Source organism: Cariama cristata, unplaced genomic scaffold (genome assembly GCF_000690535.1).
Source record: "Cariama cristata isolate BGI_N322 unplaced genomic scaffold, ASM69053v1 scaffold4428, whole genome shotgun sequence".
NCBI classification, from domain to species: Eukaryota; Metazoa; Chordata; class Aves; order Cariamiformes; family Cariamidae; genus Cariama; species Cariama cristata.
Window position 1 is genome coordinate 19,180 of NW_009632694.1, and position 24,332 is coordinate 43,511.

Genomic DNA, 24,332 nt, shown 5'->3' on the forward strand with positions numbered 1-24,332 from the left:
TAGCAAATGTACTGTGAACAGTGCAACAGCAGCATTTTTTTTTTACTGTAATCCGTGGTAGACTTTTGAAAGGCAGAGTAAGCATACAAACAATATGCCTGCAATAAGGCTCACTGCCACAGACAGATACACGCTACTAGGTGATCTTGAGCTAGTCACGTTAAATCTAATTGTGAGTAGTTGAAATTAGATTTCTAAACATTTTTCATAATGTCTATCACATTAATTTCTGTTCATAAATGAAGCCTTTAAATCTCTCACCATACAAATAATGACAAGCCCCCCAAACCAAATAAAAAACCCCAACAGCAAGAGATATGCTAACCCTTCTCTAAAGCAGAGTGCAAAAAGCTTTTCATACTATTAACCCTTCTGTATTTAGAATAGACTTCACAGATTGAGTCACGATTGAAAAGACGGCGCTTTCTCTTGCTGGATACTCTACCTGTATGTAAATGAGTTATAAATGTTTTGTGCCTGACTATATATACCTCAAATATATTTGCCTTCCCCTGAAAGCAATGGCAAACCCCAAAGACTATCTTGGTAAATTGTTGGATGTCACTGTTCAGCTAGAATGAAAATATGCTTTAAAAATGCCTTTTTTTTCCTTCATAAATCCTTAATAGACTTTCCTAGTTTTTTTTACTATGAACTTCTCAACGAAGGGTTATCTTTTCCTGAATTCCTGGAAAACTGTTACTATATTCCATGAACAGCTATGGACAAATAACACAATAAGTGGCTAACCCTGAATAGCCACTATTTTTAATAGATCTTAAGGCATATTGTAAAAAATATTGCTTTACCAAATGAGGTTGGGCCTGGAGTGGGATGTGTGTGTATTATATAAATTTTTTTTTTCATCCTAAACTAAGCTGTTGGAGTTCCTTTAGAAAATAAGAAGACATAAGGATGTGGTTTAGATTGCTGCCAACAATATCCAGACTGAGAAAAGCTGTGGAAAATTTCCATTTTCTGGAGGAGGTTTGACTTGGATGCACCAAATGCTTGTTGCAAAGGGATTTTAAAACTTTAAGTGTCTGTCAGATGAATTATGTCAGAAAGGAAGAACTATAAATGATTAGAATGAATGCACGATCTACGATCTGTGTGGAATGAAATAATAAAACTAGTGATGTTATTACTAGGGGAATGAATGTAAATGTAGAAAGCAAAATCTACTAAAAACAAATGTCCCAGTTCAACAGTATGTTGAATTACATGGGAGGCCTACTAGATATAAGAGACAGCTAAAGAAAATTTTAAAACAAAAGAATTGTACAAACGATTTTCAGTAATTTACTATTATCTATCTTTTCTTTCCTAATGGAAGGACATAACGCTTGTGTGTACAGCAAAGATGTGTAACTAGTGAATTTACTGACCTGCAGAAAGGAGCATGATTGTAACTAATCTTGTACATGCACACTGGCTCATAGTCTTAATGAGGTTGTAAATCTGCTTTCGGGCATGATGCATGATTATTCAAAACTGTTTACATTATTAGAAGGTCCCAGGAGCATGACATTCAGAAATATTCCTGTGGGTTTGCTCATGGCACCTAAAAAATGTAATTAATTAACCTACTTCATATGCATCCCAGTTAAAACCACAAAATAAAGGAAATTATCTGAATTCTTCAAATGCAGTAGTAAAGTTTCCTGTAACTATTCTTTCTGCTGTACAAATGGGGGACTTAAATTTACCCTATCCTAACATTAATTATCTTAGGCAAGCATTCTAAATTCAAGTGTGTTATTTTCTGTAAGCTGATTCACTGATTTACTGTCTGCAGTCTATTGTATTGTACATAGTAATACACAATGTACGTTGGACCATTTGGGAAAATGTGCCCAAAGGAGGGTCAGGCCTGAAATAGGTATGGCTTGCACGTGAAGATACTATTCATGGGAGCTCATGCAGCTCCAGGTTTATGACAGGGCTGTGTTTCATTAGCACAAACTTGAAATGAATCAGCAGCTTGGCAAATGAAATGAAGAGCTGTGTAAGAGAAAGAAATAACACTCAGCTCCAGAGCCCATTCTAGCTTGACTACAGCCTGTCTTTAGGATTAGAACTGTGTTGTCTGGGGTTTTTTGATATTGGTTCATGGTGCTGAAGAATTTTTTTTTTCCATTTAGGGGACAGTTACAGTAGTGAGCTTTGAAACGTATAAAAGTTTAGGCTGAGAGTACAGGTGTACCAATGACTAGTTTAACGGAGGGGAGAAGTATGAGTATGAACGCATCTGCTTCACAGGCTTGCTCTCAAGCTAAACTCTGCCAATTTTCTGAAAAATCTTATGGAGATTTGGATCCTATTGATTCTAGGGCTGCCAGACCTTTAACTGCTTTTGCATATATAGAGATAATAAAAAGATGGCTTTTTCTTTCCCCAGAGGTGGCTATGAGAAAAATTGTATTAACAGAAATGGCATGTTTAGAATGCTCTTTATTAATGTGATCTATACTGCACAAACTTTTAGAATAATATTTCACTTCAAGGTAATACCTGTAGTTGCTTGCATGACACTGAAGCAAGTGATAGGTCATGCAAGAGATTTGAGGATTCAGCCTTTTCAAATTTGGTATATAAAAGAAAATAGCATTTCCAATATAAAACTTGAATCTAAATCTTGAAGAGTAGATGCTGGTCTGTAATGCTATCATAACATCAAAGAAGGAAAGTTGATACAGAGTACTTACAGAATTGACTACAGATTGAGGGCTAGTGCTGAAAACCAATTCTTCCTATAGTGTGCAACCAGTTTGCAAAGTATTAGAATGTTCTTATGGATAAAAAAAATAATAAATGAGAACAGTGTTTTTCTCTTTGACCTTAGAAGAATCTAGGATACAAAAATTACTGTGTGTTAAATCTTTTGTTTCTTATATTTGTATAATTCCATTAGCCATATGGGGTAGAACAGGATATAGGCTAAGCATTTCCAGAACCCATTTTTGCTTCTCCTTTGGATTACTTAAATCTTGCATCAGAGGTATTCTGTGCTTATTTCCTTCCTTCCTCAAGTAAATGGGCAGGGACTAGTGGGAGATTTTGCTTTACTTTACCTGCTGCTTATTAACCAAGCAGCTGAGATACTGCAAGTGCATTGTGTATAGTAATTGCTGATAGTGATGAATTACTGCCTTCCTCCCAAAGAACAGGGAAGAGTTATTAATTTGAGGAGTGTATCTGAAGCATATTATCTTTCTTTAACAGAGTTGATTGCATATCTTTTCAAGATTGTAACAAAAAGCTTCTCTTTTCTGTAGCATTTTACATATAAAGATTTTTCTTTTTTAAATACAAAAAATCTTTTTGTTATCTTAGTGACCTGAAAATATCATCCCCACATGTGCAGTATGGATTTTTCCAGTGAACTCATTATGAAACTTTTCTTTGTAGAATTATAAATACTGCCAGTTATTTCCTTAGCGTCAATTAAAGTTCTTACAGTTGTTCCCAGCTTTGCTCTAATGCCATGTGTATATCTTTTAAGCAAAATATGCTCTGTACTAAGTGGCTTTGTTTAGAGTGTTCCCACCACATGTATCTGCTTGGTCTGTGTAATCTCCTGTAGAATGTTTTCTGGCGTTGAACTGACAGTGTACGTTTAAGCAAGCATGCTTTAGTTTTTGCATCTCTGCTAGTAATTAATGTGTAGCTTGGGGTATCCCAAATTAATTATGAGGACAACTAAGTTTTAATGAGATGTATGCAAGCAGGCATTTGATTGTGTGTAATATTTAAGAAAAATATTATTTGCAGAAATACTTTTCTGAAATGATGATGGTATGAGTGTGGCGAAACATTTAATTCCCTTTTTTAATTGGTCTATTTTGTGTCTAAATATCAGGTCTACCCGATGTTTGTGAGAACATTCCTGTTGAACTGGACAGGAACAGTACTTGGGTAAAACTGATTCATCTTTCAAGGCATCTCCCTGGTTCTCTGTGCATACTACTTTAACGGACAGCGTTGGGTTTTGACAGTATTCTGGAGGATCAGGCCATAAAGGTAAATCTGAATAGTTCAGGGAAGCAGTATGTAGCCCTTCTATCACTTAAACTTTGTTTTGAAAGTGCAGGCAGGATTTGGGTGATAATGTAGTCCTTGAACCAGTGCTAAGCATAGGGGGAGTGTAATGCTTAGAAATCCAGTTTCCCTGAAGTCAATGAAAATCTTCCACTGCCTGCAAGGGATAGCAAGCTAGGAGAATAATAATCTAGGACTTCATCCTTCTGCAGATCATCACATTTAGTATGGATATGTGTGTACAATCAGGCATATATATTTTTATAGATTTCTTTTTTATATATATATAAATGTTTACATGCATATATGTGCTAAGCAGGAAGAGAGATGTTCCTTAGTCTGCCTCACAAAATGACTTCATTTCTTTATTAACAAAACACAGTTTATTCACACACAAGCCAGGAAAAACAAAGTGCCCTTTCCTAATTCTGCAGTTTTGTTATTGGTTTTCCCACCTCATGTGTGAGTGGAATTGAGGTTGTCACCTCATTGTGGTCAGTTCCACACCTTTTTCAGGGTAAATGGCATGCAAACTTGTATAAGCAGCATCTGAGCCAAGGCCCTTTTATAAACCAAAATTTAATTTGTTATTGTTTTGGCATCTATGAATGTGTGTGTGAGACCATGTGGGCTGGCTGTGGAAGACGCGCTATAAAAACTAACAGTGGAATGTTCATCTGGAGATGTTCTGTGTTATTTATGAAAACTTGGGGCCCAATCCTGCCACCTTCTCTCACGCTAAGTATCCCACTAAGGTCAGCAAGTGATTATACTTCTTTAGGGATGACTTATGCATGTGAAACTTTACTGGATTTGATATATGAATGGAATTTTCAAACTTCATAAGGGAATTAGATGCCACGGAAGTTAGCAGACACAGTTTATGTTGAAATGCAATCTGTGCCTTTAGACTTAAATAAAAACTAAGTTGATAGGGGGGGAAAAGTCTTTGTATTTCGTTGTATCTTTCATTTTACAGGTGTTCACTATAAGGACTGTTTGTGGGAGTTACCAAAGATACGTAAAGGTGAGAAGTGGGTTGCAGACTCTCCTACTGGTGTCCAGTCCTTGGTAAAACAAGGATTAAAAGTGCAAGTGGAACACAAAGCTGACAAAGAAGCAAAGTTCTCTGCTGAGCAACACAAACAAGCTGGAGCTATAATTAATGTTGTGAAAACTATACTTGGTTCAGATATTGTTTTAAAGGTAAGTTCGTAATTTTATGTGAATAATGTAACCATATTTATTCTGAAGTCCCAAAGTTTCTTTTCATATTTGTACCAAATTAGTTGAATTCCTACAGTATGAAATCATTCAGCAAGCAGGACTAGCTTCATATATTTGCAGTAAAGGAATGGATGTTTTATATACCTAGCACGGTAGACTTCTATTAAATTTCTTTTGCATTGGAGATCTTGGTTTATGTATGTCCCATACTATTCTATTAGCGGTCTCTTAGCTTGTGTAACCTTTAGCCAGATAAGCCGCCTGCTTGACTGGTGGAACTGTGGCCACTTAATGCAAATGAATTTAGTCTACTTCTGTTTACTATTGCTGGTCCTAGAGCCTCAATCCTGTGCCAGGATCTGTGACAGCTGTACTTAGCATAGGGAACATGTTGAAAGCATTGTTGAGGGCAGCACAAGGGAAAAGATCCCATATGATTACTTTAAAATTGAATCTTTAATTAGACTTAATATGGCTTAAATTATTATTAATAGTATGTTTAATTAAACAAGCATGATATATTTTGTGTCCAAGCTTAAATGAGGATCTAGGAGTGCATGAAGCAACTTTGCTCAAGAAAAATGCAACACTTGTCAGCCTTATCTACCCAGCACAGAACCCAGTCCTCCTGCCAAACTTACTGAATGCAAAGCTACAGTTCTAGCAACGGACTAAGTTACTCAAGGATATGATGCCCTTAGCATGATGCTCAACATCTGCAGAGTACTACCAGACAATAACATTAGTGCACTACTGTTACTCTTGCATGCTAGATTGTACTGGATTATTGTTTGTCCTGCTGTGGGCTTTACCACAAAGGTAGAATTATCTCAGAAGGGAGACTAGAGCAATATTGGCAGTTTCTAGAACCTGATTTCCAGATGGGGACTGGGAGAGGAGGAGGCAGCTGAAACACTGTCTACATGAAGCAAAAACAGAGCTAGCAAAGGATGGTTTTCCTCACCAGTCAGGTCACCCAGCACAACCCAAAAGAGGGAGTGAAAAAAGAACGGAATTAACCTAATCTGTGTCAGCTAAATGTGATCATCAGTTCAGAAGCTAGAGCAATTTGAGCTTTAGGACTACTCCCCTGTTTTCTGGCTTCCGCTTTACGCAAGCAGTCCTAAAGAAATGGTTTTGACCACTTTTTTTAGGCCTCATGTATCAGTTTTTGTTTGGTTTGGTTTGTTTTTTTTTTTTTTCCTGCTGCTTAAGCATCACTCTTCCTCTTTGTAAAATACACTATATGTGCCCTTTCTAAGAATGATAGCTATTATAGGTATAAAACAAAACTAATTTTAGTAAATCTATTGAGAGATATGGTAAGAAATTCCATTGACAGCATGATAAATGTGTCTTATATTTGGCATAGCTTTAACATACCACTTTTTATTATTTTTCCATAATAATCTCTCACATAAGTAGGAGTTTAATATAAGATTGTGTGCAAAGGAAAGTGTGAACTGATCACAACATGCAAACAGGATTGTCTTCAGCTTGGAGTGGAACCTGTAACACTGTCTTTGAAGCTGCTGTGTTATTTTGAGGTATGACCCTGGGGACAGTATGAACTGGGTAAAAGAATCTGTTACCCTTCCTAAACTTGCAGCCTCTGACAACTAAAGGTGCAAAATTCTCTGTGCTAGTTTTGAACTCTGGCTCCCCATGTAGTATCACATTGCATGAGTGGCCAAACAGTCAAGACCGGTCGTCATTCAGTATAAAACACATTTTGAAACAATTCAGATTTGGAACTAATTTCAAAGCCATTTAGATTTCTATAAGGAATTCATTAAAAAACAAAACCCCACAAACAACTAGTTTAAATACTGAACTAATTATTTATGTACATAGGCTACATATTGAAATGGTTTAAAATTTGAACCAGTTCATCTCGAGCAGAATCAATTTGGTAAAGATATCAAACACATAAGTCCTTCATTGAACAAGGCATTTTCCCTGCCACTTGCCATCTTGCCACTGATGTTTTATTCAGAAATCATCTGAAAACAGTTTTTCATATCACTGCTTATGATATCACAGCATTCCACTGTGGAAGTAGAGAATGAATATAGTCCTCTGTTTTCCACATCATGCATAACATGCTGTAGCAAAGTAATTTTATGCATTTCCTTTCTGCTCTCTGTATATTCAAAAGAGTTAAGTACTCTTTCATAGCAAGAAGAATGTTTGGCCCCATCCCTGGGCCATTGCTACTTAACGACTGTTAACATCCTATATGCAAAAGAGAAACAACTCTTTTCTGGGACATTTTATTTCCACAAAACCTGTCCAGGACTCAGATATCTAAGTGCCTTGAGAATCGGTAAACAATAAGGTTATCTTTTAGTGTTAAATTATACAAAATCTGTATTTTTATGCACGACTTTCTTTAAATTTTGACTAATTTTAAGAATAAGGTACACCTGGCTGGATGAACTCAGAGGCTAGTGCCTCTCATCAGTGCCTATGAATATGTCTAACAAAATAGTAATGGGACATGTAGGGAGTTAAGCTGAATCAAACCATAAGTAGTTTTCTTTCTTTGAATCTGAACAACAATTCAAACCAAGATATCACGTTGCTTTGTAGGATACCCATTTAGCAAAAAGACTTGCCACTTACTGCAGTCTGCAGAGCAGCAATTTGTCCTCTGTTCTTTTCCCCACTAGTGGTGAACACTAAGCTGCTATTGAAGGGAGAGAACTGGTTCTCTCTGATACCTGTTTTCTCATGCTGTTACTTCTTGGATTGCCCTGTATATGCTTGAGTCACATCAGCTTTTATCCAAACTCTGCCTCAATTCCATTATAACTCTTTGCCATTGTGTGCATGTTTATGCTCTGTGCCATGTATGTGCTGGCTTAGATTTGCTGAGGAGAAAGAAGGTAAAAGAAATTCAATCCTCTGCACTATATTCTTCTGTTTCCCACTTTACTGTCACAGTGCTGTCACCGCTGGTTTCCAATGAAGTTCAGTTGCCAGCGTTTCTCTCAATCCTCAGCCTCACATCCTACCCTGAGGGAGCTGGAACTATATTGTGATGCTGTTTTAAGAATGTGGCAGCTAAGAAGAGACAGAGTTAATATCTTGTGGTCTAGGTTTTCTGATGTCAAGGTTTCTCATATCATTCCAATGAGAAACCTCACTCTGGTTCTGACATAATCAGCTCTAGACAAATGGTGACAGCAACACCTTTGTACATGTAGTAGCTCTGACGCTGGTTGGCAGGCTCAGCACAACGATCCAAAGCAGTTGTGTTCTGTGACCCCTGTCTACTTGCAGGTGGATGGAAAGAGGTTGTTTTATTATGTATCCTACCTGTTTTGGCCCTCCACACTTTCAGGAAATCATAGGAAATCATCTACCAGTATTTTTTTCCCTCTTTGAATAAGATTGACCCAGTAGAGAGGTCCATTTCCTAATATTTCTTATTTCCATACCTCTTGAATCCATATAGTCTATGGACCTTTTAATATATCTATTAAATATCTTGTAAAATACTAGTGTTCCAATTTCTCCATGTCTTCCCTTCTGGCAGTGAACGTGTCTAGGATGAGTTAACTGATCAGTATGGTAGGAGCAAGTGAAAGCTAAATAAGTGAGAAACCCCTGTTTATGATTAAAAAAAAAAGGGGGGGGGTTTTGGTTCTGCTACTATTTTAGTCCTTCCAGACTCCTCAGATTAAAAATTTTTTATTATTCTTACTTGCAAAATTTAAATTACCAGGATCATTTATGTCTTTGAAAGAAAACACAAAGAAGTGGCAGATGAACAAAACTGTGCAGAAGTAACCAGTTAATTTCAGTATGATCTGCATTAGTGTCTGACTAGCTAAACTGAGATAGTTGGAGACAAGTGAACTATCCATTAACAAACATTATAACATAAGAAAAGAGTAAGCTTATGGCCCTCTTACTCCCTCAATAGCAAAGGATCCACAGAATAGGATTCAGTAATCATTACTAAAGAAGGAAAAGAGAACTAAAAACTCATATATGCTAGTATTTGTAGAAGCTTTGATGTGGCACTTTCATTGCCTGGTGTTTTCAAACCAGACTTTTGTAGTCATACTAAACTGAAGTGTATTATAGAAGCCAGAAATTATCTTTTTACCTTCTGTCCATATTTGAGAATGAAAAATGTGACGTGAGGTAAGTTGGTGAGCAGTAAGATGAGTTGACAAAGACAAGCTGGAAGTTAGCTGACAGCAAGTGGGGATTAGCAATTATTTTTCCCCCCAGAGGAAAGTGATGTTAGTTCAGTGCCATTAGGAGTAACAGTATTGGAGAGCTAGAAAACTCCTTTACCTGTATCACATCTGGGCTGAAGAACAACGTAAAACTTCTAGGGAACTAACAGACATCTGATGCATCTCTATGCAAACAATAATCTAAATGACAAGCTTTCTTGTGATGAAAAAAAATATATATAACTTTCCCACATCTCTAGGGACACAGAACAAGACTTTGTCCTGTACTTGTGAAGAGAAAAAAAAAAGGTCTGCTTTTTTTTCCAACTTGGTGCAGTTTTTATCTGACTTCATTAAGGCTGGAATTGAATCAGATATGAAGAAAGGCCTTCATCCACAGCATGACAGTTTCGTTCAGTAGATTTGCTCCTCTGTCTGTATCTCTGTAAGGAAATAACGAGTATGATCTCACACTTCGAATTGCCTTTAATAGGAAACATTTCATACTTAACTTTTCCAAAGCCAAGTTATATTTATGATTGGGATTACGTGTGGTGTTTGCAATTGAAGGACACTGGACCTCATGACCTAGACAGGGCATCTTATCTTATTAAAAGGGGTATCCTTCTCTTGTTGCAGAAGAAGATGAAGCTAAACAAACACTTTTCATGTAGTCAGCCGCAGTGAAGTCAAGGGGGAAAAAATTACAAGCCATGATAATGTCAGCAGTCAATATTGTTTCTCTTTACAGAACCATAAACAAAATCATGAAACTAGTCTCTAAAAGGTCTTGATGACAGCTCTGGTAAATTTAAGCAATCTGGCTACAAAGATGAATGATATTTTCCTGTTGCCCATTCTGTCTCTCTCTCTGAAGCTATTTAAATCTAATTAACCTAGTATTAAACTCTCTGATTTCCTGCCAATATTCTAATACAGGGCTCTAACAATGTTCATATTTTTATACCAACTTCTCCTAAAATACATACTTTTACCATTTATCCTTTTATTTGCCTGTACACCAAAATAAATTATTACCTCAGGATTGTATGGCTATGACACTGAAGCAGATGATACCCACAGAAGAAAAACATTTTTTCAACTAATACGGAAAACATGTGTTTAAAAGGACTGTCTTGACCTGGCTCAACTTGGGTATTCGCGATTGTTGCTTTTGCCAGTCTTTCATTTCCTTCCACTGGGTGAACTTTCACTTCAGTGAAGCCAGTAGAAATTTTGCCTTTAACTTCAGTAGGGAAAAATTATCACTCACTGTTAGCTACAAAATACAAATTTTGTAGAGTTGTAGAGGAATTCCCAGAATGACTGCCTGTTTTACCCTGCAGTACTGACAATGGACCAACTTCTCTGCCATCAGGACAGTTACACTGCATGCACCCTGCTTCAACGTTTGGATTACTGATGTTAAATTGGTTTTCCATCTGTTACCCTCTTAGGATAAAGAGGACTTTACTCCCATGCCCAGCTTAGTTTTATTTTAGGCTTTGAAAGGAAGAGAAAAAGTTTTTAAGTAAGAAAACTATGAAGATGGAAAAAGTTTTCCAATTGTTCAGTTTTGCTAAGCACAATCCTGAAGTTGCTTGCCCTTTTGGCCAAATACTATGAAACACTGAGAAACCTATAGTTAACTGGCCTGAAAAATCTTTAAGAAAACAAGCCCCAAACAGCAACCCGCCTTCAAATTACTCCATACCTGCAGCACTTTTGAAGAAATCAGTAATTATTTCCTTAATTACCCAATAAGTAAAAACCAAACAAAAATACCCTCAAAAAAACCCCAGAAACACACAAAAAACCCCACCCACCAAAACCCCCACAGTATTAGGTGTTGTTAACAAAAAAGCTTGCTGTAACAAAGATATATTCTAGTGTGGTCTATACAGCTACAAAATGTTGACAGAAGACAGCATTTTAGTGATATTTTTTTGAGGTGGATACACACCTCCTGTTCTCTGAACAAAGAACAATAAATTGAAAAGATTTTTGAGCAATAACTTATTGGGAGGGGTAAGTTGTACAGGAATGCTTAAGCAACATCTAAATACAAATGCAGCTTATATGTTTCAAACATACTTCCTTTTGAAGGTAACTAAAAGCTTTACCCCGTTTTCCAATTCATGTAAAGTTTATATAATCATCAACTCATTACTTCAGAAAGGGAATCTGTGCTGTAAATTCCTGGAATAGCTATGAGCAGCCCTGTGCACTGTCCACGTTCTGTGCAAGTGGGATGACAGTCAAGTATAGGCATGTCAATTGATCCACAGAATTAAAAATAATTAATTCAAATATGGCAGTTGCAAGAAGCACTTTATGCTACGGGTAACCACCTTTGGTATGCATTCTTTTCCCAGCATTTGTCCTCCATCAAACATTTAATTATCAAGCCACTGGTATAAATTGGAATAAGATTTGAATGTATTGTTTCAAAATTTAGTGCTTTAAGATGTCCGTTATGCTATTGTTGTTATGAAGCTTCTATTAATTATCTAATTGATTTGGTTTATGTATTTGTCTCAAGCAGTTTTGGCTCTGCTTCTGTAATTTGTATACTGACATTTGAACTCTAGGGAGTGTGATATTTCATGGCATATTTCTGGCATGGATACTTGAATATTTTCTCATCTGAGGGTGTCGCTACCTATCTACAATGTTATCTGTTTACATGTTATAGGTACAAATCAGTAGTGCTGGCATCTAATAATTTTGGCAGTGATTTTTACTGGTCAGATAACGACAGCAGGACAAATTTCTCCTGTGAAGGAATAGTTGCTACAACTGATATATACAATCTAAAATTTTGTACGGGAAAGCTAGACTACTAGTGTAACGAAGCAGTTCAACTCTCCCACATGACCTTTCTAAGAGGTAGCTAACAGCATTTGATTCCTTGTGAGTTCATTTGGGTTTGCTGGATTGTACATGCTTTAGACATTTGAGTCATCCTGTAAAAGTTGATTTAAATGTGTTTGAGCATTTCTGAATGCAGAATTTTCTTGATCAGAATCTTTTAAGACTTCCCCAAGGGGTTAGGATTGAATTGTTCTCAGGATGGTCCCAAAAAGGATGTTGTACTAGAGCTGCTACTGCTTGGCAGGATGCCAACATCAAGGCCTCCTCCTGTCTGTTCTCACCCACCTTAATGCAGTGCAGCCAAGGGCAACTGAAGTTTGTAGGTGAACGTATACGTATTCTGTATGTCTTAGTTCTGCCTTGGGTTTTTCATTTATTTTTGGCAAATGCTTGATTGATTGCAATTATTTTAAGTGTAAAAAATACATTAAATCACACCATAACTCAGGAAACTATTTTCTAAGGATCTTAAAACAGTCTATTTTTTCATTCTGAGACTGAACTCTGTCTTCTGATACCCGTTTCAGCATACCTGTCAGAATTCATATGTGAGAAGAACTATAATAAAGGAAAAGTCTGCATAACTGGAGAAACTAGGGTTATCATCCTTTGTTATCAAAGTCTGAGTTAAGGTCTATGCCCCGTGGAACAGAAAAAGTGGGTTTAGTAATGTTTTGTTTAACTTAATTTTTTCCTAACTTTTTTCTATCTTATTTTCCACATATGGCATCTTTTGTACAGGTGACGACCTGCTCTTATAGCCTAAACCAGCTGTTTAAGTATGTTGCATTGTTGAGATAGGATTTTTTTTTTTTTTTTTTTTACTTCCCTGAAGTACTTGCACTCTTTAGCCTCTGATGTTCCTTAAAGTCCAAGTGCTTTTGAAGATAAGGCATATTGCAGACACAGCATGAGGGAATAAGTGAACATAGAATGCACTTTACTATCTGTTTGATCTCTCTAGATGCTGATAATTGGTAGTGGCGTTGCTGGGCTGGATGCAGCAGCAGCTACCAAAGCAATGGGAGTCACTGTCAGGGGATTTGATACTTGGTAGAGTAAGAAAATATGGCTTAGAATCTAGAACACTGCTCAACACTTTATAAAATATTCCAGTCAAAGTTCTGCTCTGTTTTGCACTGAAGGATGTACTTCAAAAACAATCTGCCAGATTTCTCTGTCTCACAGGAAAAAGAGTCTTAACTTGCAGAATTTTTACTTTATTGCTAACACAAATTTCAAATTGCTGATCTGAATATTCAGAAAAAGAGAACATAATCTAAAAAAACCACTTAAATATGCTTCTTCCCTACTTCCCAGGTCCAGCTTAAGCCAAACACCATCTTCTTCCTCCCCACTTCCTAGTCTCAGCGTTCCTTGTTTTCCCTGCACGTTACACTCAGTCCATCCCAATTCCTTTGAGTGTGGGGTTGGCTGCAACTGTTTCTGACCCAACCCTCACTGCTGCCCCTACCCCAGCGTGGGCCGTCCCTGCGCCACTGTCCCTCAGATATGGAATTCCCTTTGGTATGGAATGCCTGCTTCCGAGAGTGTCTCACCAGGTGCCTGTCTCCTCAGCACTCCATGTGTCTATATATGTCTTCAGATCTCCTACCCCAGCAGCTACTGCACACATGTGTGAGCAGGGGTACCATGTCCTGCTCTGGCAGCTTTTGCTGTGTGAGAGGGTGTTTACATGGTTTTCAGAGCCAGCTGGAACTGAACAGCACAGGGCAGTTCATGGCCGCCTTCTGCTCAGGTCACCTCTGCAGCCCCTGCCACCAAACCTTGCAATTTATGCCCACTACAGCGCTCACACTTGAACTGATTAGGCACTCATGCATGTACTGATTGGGTGTTCATGGGTAAATTAATTGTGTCCTCATGTGTTACCACTGCAATTTGTCCAGGATGCTGGTGGTCTCCTTTGCCACAAGGGCACATTGCTGGTTCATGGTCAATGTGGTGTGCACAAAGACCCCAGGTCTTTTTCTACAAAGCTGCTTTCCAGTCATTGGTCCTAAGCCTGTACCAGTACATGGTGTTATTCCTCCCCAGTTGCAGGGCAGGAGATACTGGTAAGCAGATTTCTAGCTGGCATTCTGCTATAGTTCCTGTTCCTGTAGTATTCCTGTCAGTCAAATTGCTTCATATTCAAACTTTCCAAAACTGGAAAACAAATCATAGTAATTTTGGATAGAAAATCCTGTTATGTCATTCAGTCCCTTCCTCTGCCAGTGTAATCTATGAACTACAGCCCCTTTTTATTTGACTAGTGAAGTTTTTATCCCAAGCAACTGAATTTCTGTGGTTCCTCTCGCATCCTTTGGAAATCTGTTTACTTGTAGTCAGGAAATGTCTTTTTTTTTTTTTTTTCCATTTTATTTAGGCAGTTATGTAGATGTGATTGGGCTCCAATTCTGTATTGAAGTCTGGGGACTGTTCACCTGTCCCCCTTCAAAATAAAATGGGAATCTGCAGAAGAACAGCCATTCCTCTGCATGTATGAGATTGAGTTGGGACCTTGGTATTGTAGCAGTGACAAGTAGTACTGCAATCCTAAACATACATTGTTAATGACTATAATATAATTACGGACTAACTACCACCGTATCTACAGCAAAAAATGAAAGTGCTACAAAAACTCTTTAGTAATTCATATAGATTATAATACACTTTAACCCACAACAGAAACAATGTGCCACTTAATTGCTGCAGAACTTATCATAAGTGGTTTATCCAAGGGAACAGCAACTCTCTTTACTTAAGAAGCCAGGTAGGTTTTTCCAACGAGGCTATGACATTGTATGCTTAGACATGAGTAAGAGACAGACTCTTTGAGCAGTGACTACTTAGCAAAACCAGCCTTTTTTTAGTTTGCACAAACTAACTTCAGTTTTTCTTTAGTAAAATAAACACCCAGGTAAGTATTTTCACATGTATGAATCTAATTTTAGTGATCAGTTTATTTTTGAAATTTTTGTTTGAAATAAAAATTTAGAAGCTGCCACAGCCTGATTTGCCTAGTGCTTATGAAAAACTGACTCTTGTCCCTTTTTATTAACAGATCTAGTTATGCTGAGAAAGTCTGTTAACTACTGTTGTCTTGCCCCTGTTATCACTGCAATGATTGTTTTTATAAAAATAGAAAAAAATATAAACCTGTATCTGTCACGTCCATTATTTGTACCTGGGCCTCCAGCACTGGAACAGCTTAAATTCCTTGGGGCAGAACCTCTAGAAGGATACGACTGCTGAAATAGGAGAGAGTGTTGGAGGCTAAACAAAAGAAATGTCCCAAGAATATACTGAAGCAAACCTGGTATTATTTGCTAAACAGTGTAAAGAAGTGAATATTGATATTAGGACAGCTCTTATTCCAGGTAAGATGCTGCTTATAACTATTGGAGAGTCTAAACGTATGTCCCTGTTAATATAACATGCTTAATGAAATATGCATGTATCTAGATATGTGCTAAAAACTATTAACGAGTAAAGGCTTCAGGATTAGGTTTTATTTCATTTTTTATTCAACGCTTTAGAATATTTCCTTCTCTTTGCTAATTATTTCCTAGTAATTTTCAATTCAGATTCAATGTGATTAATATTCATATTTACTTCTGCAAGCACCTATGTGTATTATATATCTCCCTATTTACCTTCTTTATTTCTAGTCAGAATTATTAAACTTGTTCAGTTTGCTTTCTTAAGCATGAAATTAGGGAAGAAAGCTCCAATTCTAATCACTAAGAGTATGATGGAGTCAATGAAAGAATGATCAGTAACTATGGAGCTGAGGCTGGGGGTAAAGTAGAAATAACTCATCCTGCAGAACTTTACATTTGTAAGGTGTGTAGATTACACATCAGCATTTAGAAATAACTGTTGTGCAGAGAAAATACAAATATTGTCAGTGTTGCTCTAACAAATGAAAAAGTAATAGATGTTATAGCAATAAAGACTGTCTTTCCTTGAACCCACTGCAAGTCTGTCATTGAATTCTTACCTATGTTGTCCTGGTTTTGGCTAGGATAGAGTTAATTTTCTTCCCAGTAGCTGGTACAGTGCTGTGTTTTGGATTTAGTGTGAGAACAATGTTGATAACACACTGATGTTTTAGTTGTTGCTAAGTAGTGCTTACTGAACTCAAGGACTTCCCAGTTCCCCATGCTCTGCCAGCGAGGAGGTGCACAAGGAGCTGGGAAGGGAGCACAGCCCGGACAGCTGACCCGACCTAGCCAAAGGGATGTTCCATACCATAGAGCATCATGCCCAGTATATAAACTGGGGGGACTTGGCTGGGGGGCTGATCACTGCTTGGGGATGGGCTGGGCATCGGTCAGCAGGTGTTAAGCAATTGTATTGTGTATCACTTGTCTTTTTTTCTTGGGTTTTATTCCTCCCTCTCTCTTTGTTATCTCCCTTTTATTACTATTATTAAAATATTTTACTTTATTTCAATTATTAAACTGTTCTTATCTCAACCCACGGGTTTTACCATTTTCTGATTCTCCTCCCCGTCCCACTGGCAGGCGAGGGCAGGAGGGAGGAGTGAGCAAGTGGCTGCATGGTACTTAGTTGCTGGTTGGAGTTAAACCATGACAAATGTGTTGTGTGGTAATAAAGCAGAGTCTTTCACAAGTAAAGAAACCACAAATTGGAATATTATCCAGACACCATTCCATCTTTGAATGGTTTATGCGTTGTGACTTTTATAAGCATGGTAACATCATTTTTTAACAAAGCTATCCATAAATGCTCTTAAATTCATCCCTAGAGTTCATTAACAAGAATTTTGAGTGTCCAATTCCAAATTTAGAAAAAGAGAAGAATCAATTTAGATATTTGTTTAATATTAAAAAGTGTTCTGTGTCACTGTTTTACGATATGAATGGTAGACAGATTACAATTATAAGGATTACAATTTTTAGATGAGTTCAGGTGTGATCTGGAAAAGTCAAATCATGCAGTGTATAATGGAAAGATGATATAAAGGTGCTATTATTTGTCTGTCAAAAGAGTATATATCAGAGTGTTGTCTAAACAGTTCAAGTTTTACCAGTCAGTTTTATTTGTTTTATTTTTTCGGAACAGTGCAGTCCTAAGTGGTTGATATACCTAAGAAGATGGGAGACCACTTTCAAAATGTATGAAGATGTAATTAGTCTTAAACTTTTCTTTCATTATCTCTTCAGGGGTCACATTTCCAACTTACTTCTTTAGTTACAAGGATATTTTTCTTTTTGAATGGAAGATCATTTTTATGTAATGATCTGGTTCTAGCAGTTAAAACTTAATGAAAGACATGATAAAAATGATGATATCAGGTGTTCATAGGCTTGCTGGCCTACACTGATGTTATAGGAGCGCCTACCTTTGTCTCCTGATTTTTGTATCTCCAGCTATGTGCTAAATTGGTTGTCCAAACTATTTTAAATTTGTAATGTTGGAGCCTGGTTAAAGACAGTCAAGTTTGCATAATTCCCAACTCTACATTTGACAGAGCTGAGAAGAAATTTGCTATCATTATCTTCTCTTAACAGGAAAAGTCCAGTTATGCCTTTTTCTCTGGGGTGAAGAAATATATCTGCTAATTTTTCATTGAAAATTTGAATTGAAATACTTAAATTTTATGTAGATCTTGCAAATTTAAATACTCCCTTTATTGAACCATTTCCAAGTATTTTGTTCTTGGTCAGGCTGTATGTGCTTGAGCTGATCTAGTGTCACATATAATAAACAGTTGGGATATTGGTTGCCTCTCCTCCCCACATGTGCTACCTAGACTGCACGTCCCATGTTGCAGTATGTTTGTGTTGGTGTAGTGGTGGGCTTTAGGCACACAGAAGGCCTGCATGTATGGCGTGGGGCTCAAAGGTTTGTTCAATCTGTTAATTTAAATACCCACCTTACACAATGAAAAAATTATCCAAGTAGTCAGAGTCCTGTAGTGCAAAAACACTTCAAATACTATTGTGCATGAGACAAATCCTCTATGCACCTGCTATTTTCTACCTTACTCTCTTCAGTAATAACTATAACACTGCATTTTTTTCCTCTTTCTAGTATCGTGTCATTTGTTTTCCTTTGTAAAGACCCATTATTTGAAGCAATTAAAAATGCTATCGTTTCAGTATGTGGGAATTCACCTGAGGAGGAAAAGTCTCTCATCAAGAACCAACTTGGGAAGTGGGCTATAAAGCAAAGCAGAATACTTGCAGCCTTCACTGTCCTCCAGGTAGTAGGTACATGAACTGGTCTGTTCTGGAAAGCTAGGTGAAAAGAACAGTCCAGCTAAAAGTACTTCAATTTTACCTTCTATTGATGACTTCTGTGGCTGCCATACTTGACTATCATGTCATGACTTACTCCAGGATGTGTATCTAAGCCAATATGTGTGGCTGCATATGGGATGAACTGGCAACTGCAATGTCCAGATGGCTATCCTGGAATGATGCAATGAAAGAAACAAACAATAATTTAGGGTACAGTGTTCAAGATCAGAATTCAATATAAGCTGTTTTCAGAGCATGGCATTAGAATTCTTTTGTGGTTTTTTGATGTTCTGCATTCATAATAATATGAAGGGATGTTAAAGAAACATGATCTTAATCCAGATGTACTTGTAAAGAATTTAAGTTTTGAAGGTATCTCTATCTTCTTCCTTGGGATTGACTGGAGTGTAATTAATCTGTGAAACACATTGTGCAATGTGATTCTTATCAGACAATCATGAGGTGTTTTTGAATTTGAAGAAGCAGTTGATTTCTTATTCTCAAAAATAAGCACCATATGGTTTTGTAACCAGTTCCCTGACTGGCCTCTGAGCTCATTTAGTCTCTGGCTTCCTGACAAAATTGCTGACTTTCTTTGGTCATGCATCAGAGTAAGCTATTAGTTTTAAACAGAATCCTTAACTTGTAAAATAAAGCTTTAGTAATTCATGTCTGCAGTAATATGCAAATTTTATTTACTAGCATGTATAAAACAGGCATCAGATCTGTGGAGAACATGTGAAAAGTTTCTAATACATGAAAGCTTTGACAACTATTTATTTTCCTTTCTCATCAGGGTGTGGTGAACACTGGTTACAAGGACTTGCCAAGTAGAATGGCTACTCAAGCCAGTAGCCTTTATTCCACTACCATCTTGAACTTATTAAAGCTGTTTCTCCTGAGAAAGAATATTTTCACTTTGAACAAAAGGATGATTTAGATTATGGGGCTATTGATCATGCCATTAGAGGAATTTTGGTAATGAAGGTGAGTTTCAACACCACTTAAACATTTTTTATAAAAATATATAAAATGTGATGTATGAAAGCAGTGATTTTGTTAGTAAATTTAGTCATTCCAAGGAAACATTATCATTCAATGTCTACATAATAATGTGGTGAAGGGAATTTCTTGCATGTTTCAAGCACTAAGATATGGGGCAAAAAGAGATTTATAAAAATATTGATGCTGTAAAATTACTGTTGTACTTTAAACATGTGTTTTTAAAGAATGTGTTACTGACAGTCAGCCCAACTCCTCAGCTACTGAACTGTGCCTTAGGAAATATGGCTTCAAGTGCTAGATAGTTTATGGACTCAAATCGGTATGTATTGAACAAAGGTGCTGACAAGTAGGAATAGGTGAGCTGTGTGTGATACTCAAAAGGACTTCAAGTAATGCAAGTACTTCAAAGGCCAAATGGTTTGACGACACTACATCTTTGTGACAAGGTCAGGAGAGGTAGAGCATTGTTGTTTATAAAAATCCAGTGGTTTTCTATTGAAACAAGCAGCGGTTTAGCCTCAGAATATGAAATGTATTTCAACCCTGATATGACATCATTAGACTATATCCTATACAGTCTCTGTTGTAATAGCAGTAACCCTCATACCTTCCTACATCCTTTGGACCCTTATTGTGGGAGGAGAAAAGGAACTAGAGGTACAGTTAAATCAGGAGGCAGCCTTAAGATCTGTGAAAACTGATTTTACTTGTATGTTGGCTGCAATTTTTGGTATGCAAGATATTTCTTGAGACAGAGTGATTCTTTTTCAGTTAAGTTTATTTTGGATGTAGTAAAGAGGAAGCCTTAATTTCTGTAGTCATGGTGAGTTGAAGATTGACAGGAATCCATATTTGCCTGCAGGTAGCATTAAACCGAAGTACAGTCATGCTAAACATTCAAATATTGGCAGACTAGAATTACTGTCTGGCTAAGTAATTGTTTGTAAGAGAAGCAAGTTCATGTTCAGCTCTTAAGGAATGTAGTCTAAGATTTAGGTAGGTTTTCTTGTTTAAGATTTGTTTTCTGGGCTTTTTTTGTGTGTGTGGTTTGTTTTGGTTTTTTTGTTAGGGTTTTTTTTCCCCCTCCAATGTCAAGTGTATTACATCTGAAATATATTAGGCCAAATTTGGTGCAGTAAGAACACAGAGATGGTTTTTACCACTAACTGAATTCAATGGTCGGGGCTATTTTACAGACCAAGGATTATTTTAATCAGTATAAGGGAATGGCCAAATCCCATTCTATTTACGCATGTGAGTAATCCCACTAATTTCAGGAGGACAAATGAGTAACTATGCCAGAACTTTGCCTGAAGGGTCAGTCCATTAATATAATGAAAGGCAACTACAATAAGAATCCATCATAATGATTGTTTTGTTCTGCAACAGGAAGGTGTAAAGTGTTATTTCAATAACCTTTCCCAAGAACAGCACTCCTTTCTATTTAAAACAAAACAAAACAAAGCACACAGGAACAGGAAGAGCCATGCTCTTACAGCCTAGGAAAACGACAATCACAGCTGGAATTTGTATAAAAGGTATAAGGGCATTAATTTATCTATATTTCTTGTTATCAGTGTGGTATTTAAATGATGAGCCATGCTAGGAATAATTATGTAAAAATAAAATGAGCTTCTGAAAGGTAATGTGGATTAACATTGGAAAGCAGCAGGTAGTGGTAAGTCAGGGTTGCTAACATATCGTATTGCTTTCCAATTGAATGAATGGCTAAAAATTCAACTTTTCAGGATCCTTGGTGAATCATTGTATACCTTCTGTTAGCAAGAACCTTCTTCTGATATTAATTATGTATGAAATAAAGAGGCAATATGGTATAGGTTAGAGACCCAATCCAGGGCCAATTGAAATTAACATATAGACTGTTCTCAAAAGCTTTTGGATCAGGGCCTGTATATACTGCATAACTCCAGATGTCATTATCTGTGTTGAAATATATGTATGAAATGGAAAATGAATCATATAGCAAGGTTTTGATTATGTTGAACAATATTTTTCTCATAAACAAGATTGTTATGCTCTTTTGCATTTAAAATTAATGATAGAATGAAAAAATAATAATGAAAATGATTACAGAATGGGATACATATAGTGTACCTTTTCAAGAGTTCACTACCTTCAAAGCTCCTGTTCAAGGAAAATGAATAACAGTAGAAATATCTATTAGTTCAAAGAAAGCAAATTTCAGTGGTACAGAAAGTTGATTTTAAAGGAAGAAAAAAGAGAAGGAAGCGTGTTTCACTTAGTCAACCATTCCATAACCAAGCTTTGTAGAGCATCTGAAAGACCTTCCTTACTGCTTTGTCCCAGGGTCACTGACTTAAAATGTTTTGTCCAAAGTATCGTCCTTGTTTGAAGATCTGTTTTCTTTGATTAATGTTGGGCGATTTGTATACAAGTTTTAAAGTTTTTATTAAAAACTTCCTAAAATGATAATCCAACTGAAAATTAAACTCTTGTGATCTCCAAGAGTGAGATTGCGATCTCTTTCTACATTGGGCTTTGTCTTGATTGGAGAAATTCATACTGTACATTGATTTGCTCAGAGCTTACTTGAGTATATTTAACAAAACATTGTGCAAGTGATGACAAAATATGTCTCCAAGTAAAATACCATATTATCCTGGACTAATGAAATGATCTAGTCTTTTCCTAAAGAGGGAAAAAACATTTCCTTAAACCACCAACACATATGGTCAAAGACTAGTACTGGGAGCAATAATATTTTCTTCCAAGGAAGTATTGTTGAACTCTTTGTGTGGTCTGCATCTTTTTAACAATGTTCAGATGCTACACTGTGGTCTGTATTCCTACTAAAGCAGTAAAAGTTGTGAGAAGTCACTGGGGAATTTATGACATATTTAATTTTCCTCTTTTTGATGAACTATTTCACCATATTTGCTCAAGTGGAATATTTTTTATTTAAAAAATTTAGTTTGACAGTCCCATATGCATCTGGTGGATCCTGGGGTCCCCACTTCATCCTTAGGTTGACAAAGATTCTGTTATTCCAAAATTAGTTTTCTGGCAAAAACAATGTATACAAGATATGCATGTAAAAGCATGTGCAGGAAATGCCTTCTGCTGCCATGGGTGTCAGTGACACAACTTCAGTGGAAGTAGCATTCTACGCCTGTTTTTATTTTATGATTAATAAAGAAAAGTGCTTTTTTTATTCTTCTGAGTGCATACTTTTTTCTTTATAAGTTTGGCAGGTATTTTAGGACTGATGCTTGTTTCTCCTAATTCTTCATACTCAAATAGTGACCAGATTTGCTTTTGCTTGGAATAGTGGTTATCACACTACCCAGGGAGTCCCACCTGGCTTCCATTTGCCTCTCATACCAGAAATTGTATTTATTGCTAAGTGTACTCTCTGCTGCTTTCTTTTCTTGTATGCCTCTTTATGACAGATTTCAGTTCAATTTCATTAGGAGGGACCTACACGAAGTCAAAGCAAGGTTAATGACTTATCCAAAGTGAATTACAAATGAGATCAGAATTTATGAGTTCCTGCCTCAAAACTTTTACTCCAGGCACTAAACAATGCTGTTTTCATCTTTACTTAGATTCATGGTGCATATTCAGGCACAGAAATTTTACTGGCAACCAAAGGATTGCATAACATCACTGCTTGTAAATATAGGAATGCCAACATAAGCATCGACTTTATGTTTATGCTTTTTGTCTCTACAGTAAATATACATATTTCTGTGAGCGATAAGATGACTAAAGAAGAACATGTTTAACAGAATTAATGGGAATAATGAGAAGACATGATGAGAAAACTTTGATGTCACCTCAGGTATGTGTGTCTATATCCTTTGCTTTTTCATCTGCATAGGATCAGCTTCTTTCTGCATGGTCTTGTCCAAAAATGGAGAGTGTTTCTTCAGTTGCTGAAACTACAAGGTTAAATTTTCCGAAGATCATTGATAGACAAGCAGCTAGGTTACTTTGCCTAATTGAGATACTATATGCATTTGCCATGATATAGAAGTACAAAGCTGCATGTGGGAATTTACAATCTAAGCAGCACCCTTACTGAGTCAACTGTCAATTTCTTGGAGTAGAGCATTTTGCAGAGCAGACTTTTCCTGCTGTTTTCAACTTTAAATTTCTATTTGTGATGGAAATAGTATTTAAAAATTAGATTCTGTTCTAAGCAAAGCTGAATGCAAGTGGACCTCAGTTTGGCTTTAGAAGCATTTTAACTCCAATTTAATTTTTTTATAGAACTTTAGACAGAAGAACCTGCTCTTTTAATACAACTGCTTATGTACAGTTTTGCATGAGTAGTCTAATTGTTTTGGTAGTAGAAGTCAGCTGTCACTATTTGAGACCTTTGCTCTGAAAAAGCATTTTCTAGGGTAACTGATTAATTTTTTCCATATAGCATACCTATCTCTGATGTTCAGTATGTCTCTAATGTTAGGTTTCTATGTTATTAATCGGATGTCAAAATCAGTAACCCAATTTTTGAAAGTATTAAACTGTTAGGACAGCCCCTGAAATCTCTTCACACTGACCAGTTCTGTGAAAGATGTGAAAAATAATTATGGACTTTCGGTCCATGAGACTGAGTACTCAGGTGTGGAAACTTCAGATTACAAAGTATCTGTGTCAGCAACTTAATATCCAGAAGCAAACCTGTAACAAAAATGTTTGCACAGATGTGCACAGTGGAGAGTGATAGATT

The 24,332-nt window shown here is 36.7% G+C and overlaps 1 pseudogene; it reads left to right on the top strand.

The window, feature by feature from the left end:
- The first annotated feature begins 5,020 nt into the window (after window positions 1–5,020).
- Window positions 5,021–24,332, top strand: part of LOC104166506 — a 34,810-nt pseudogene continuing 15,498 nt past the window's right edge.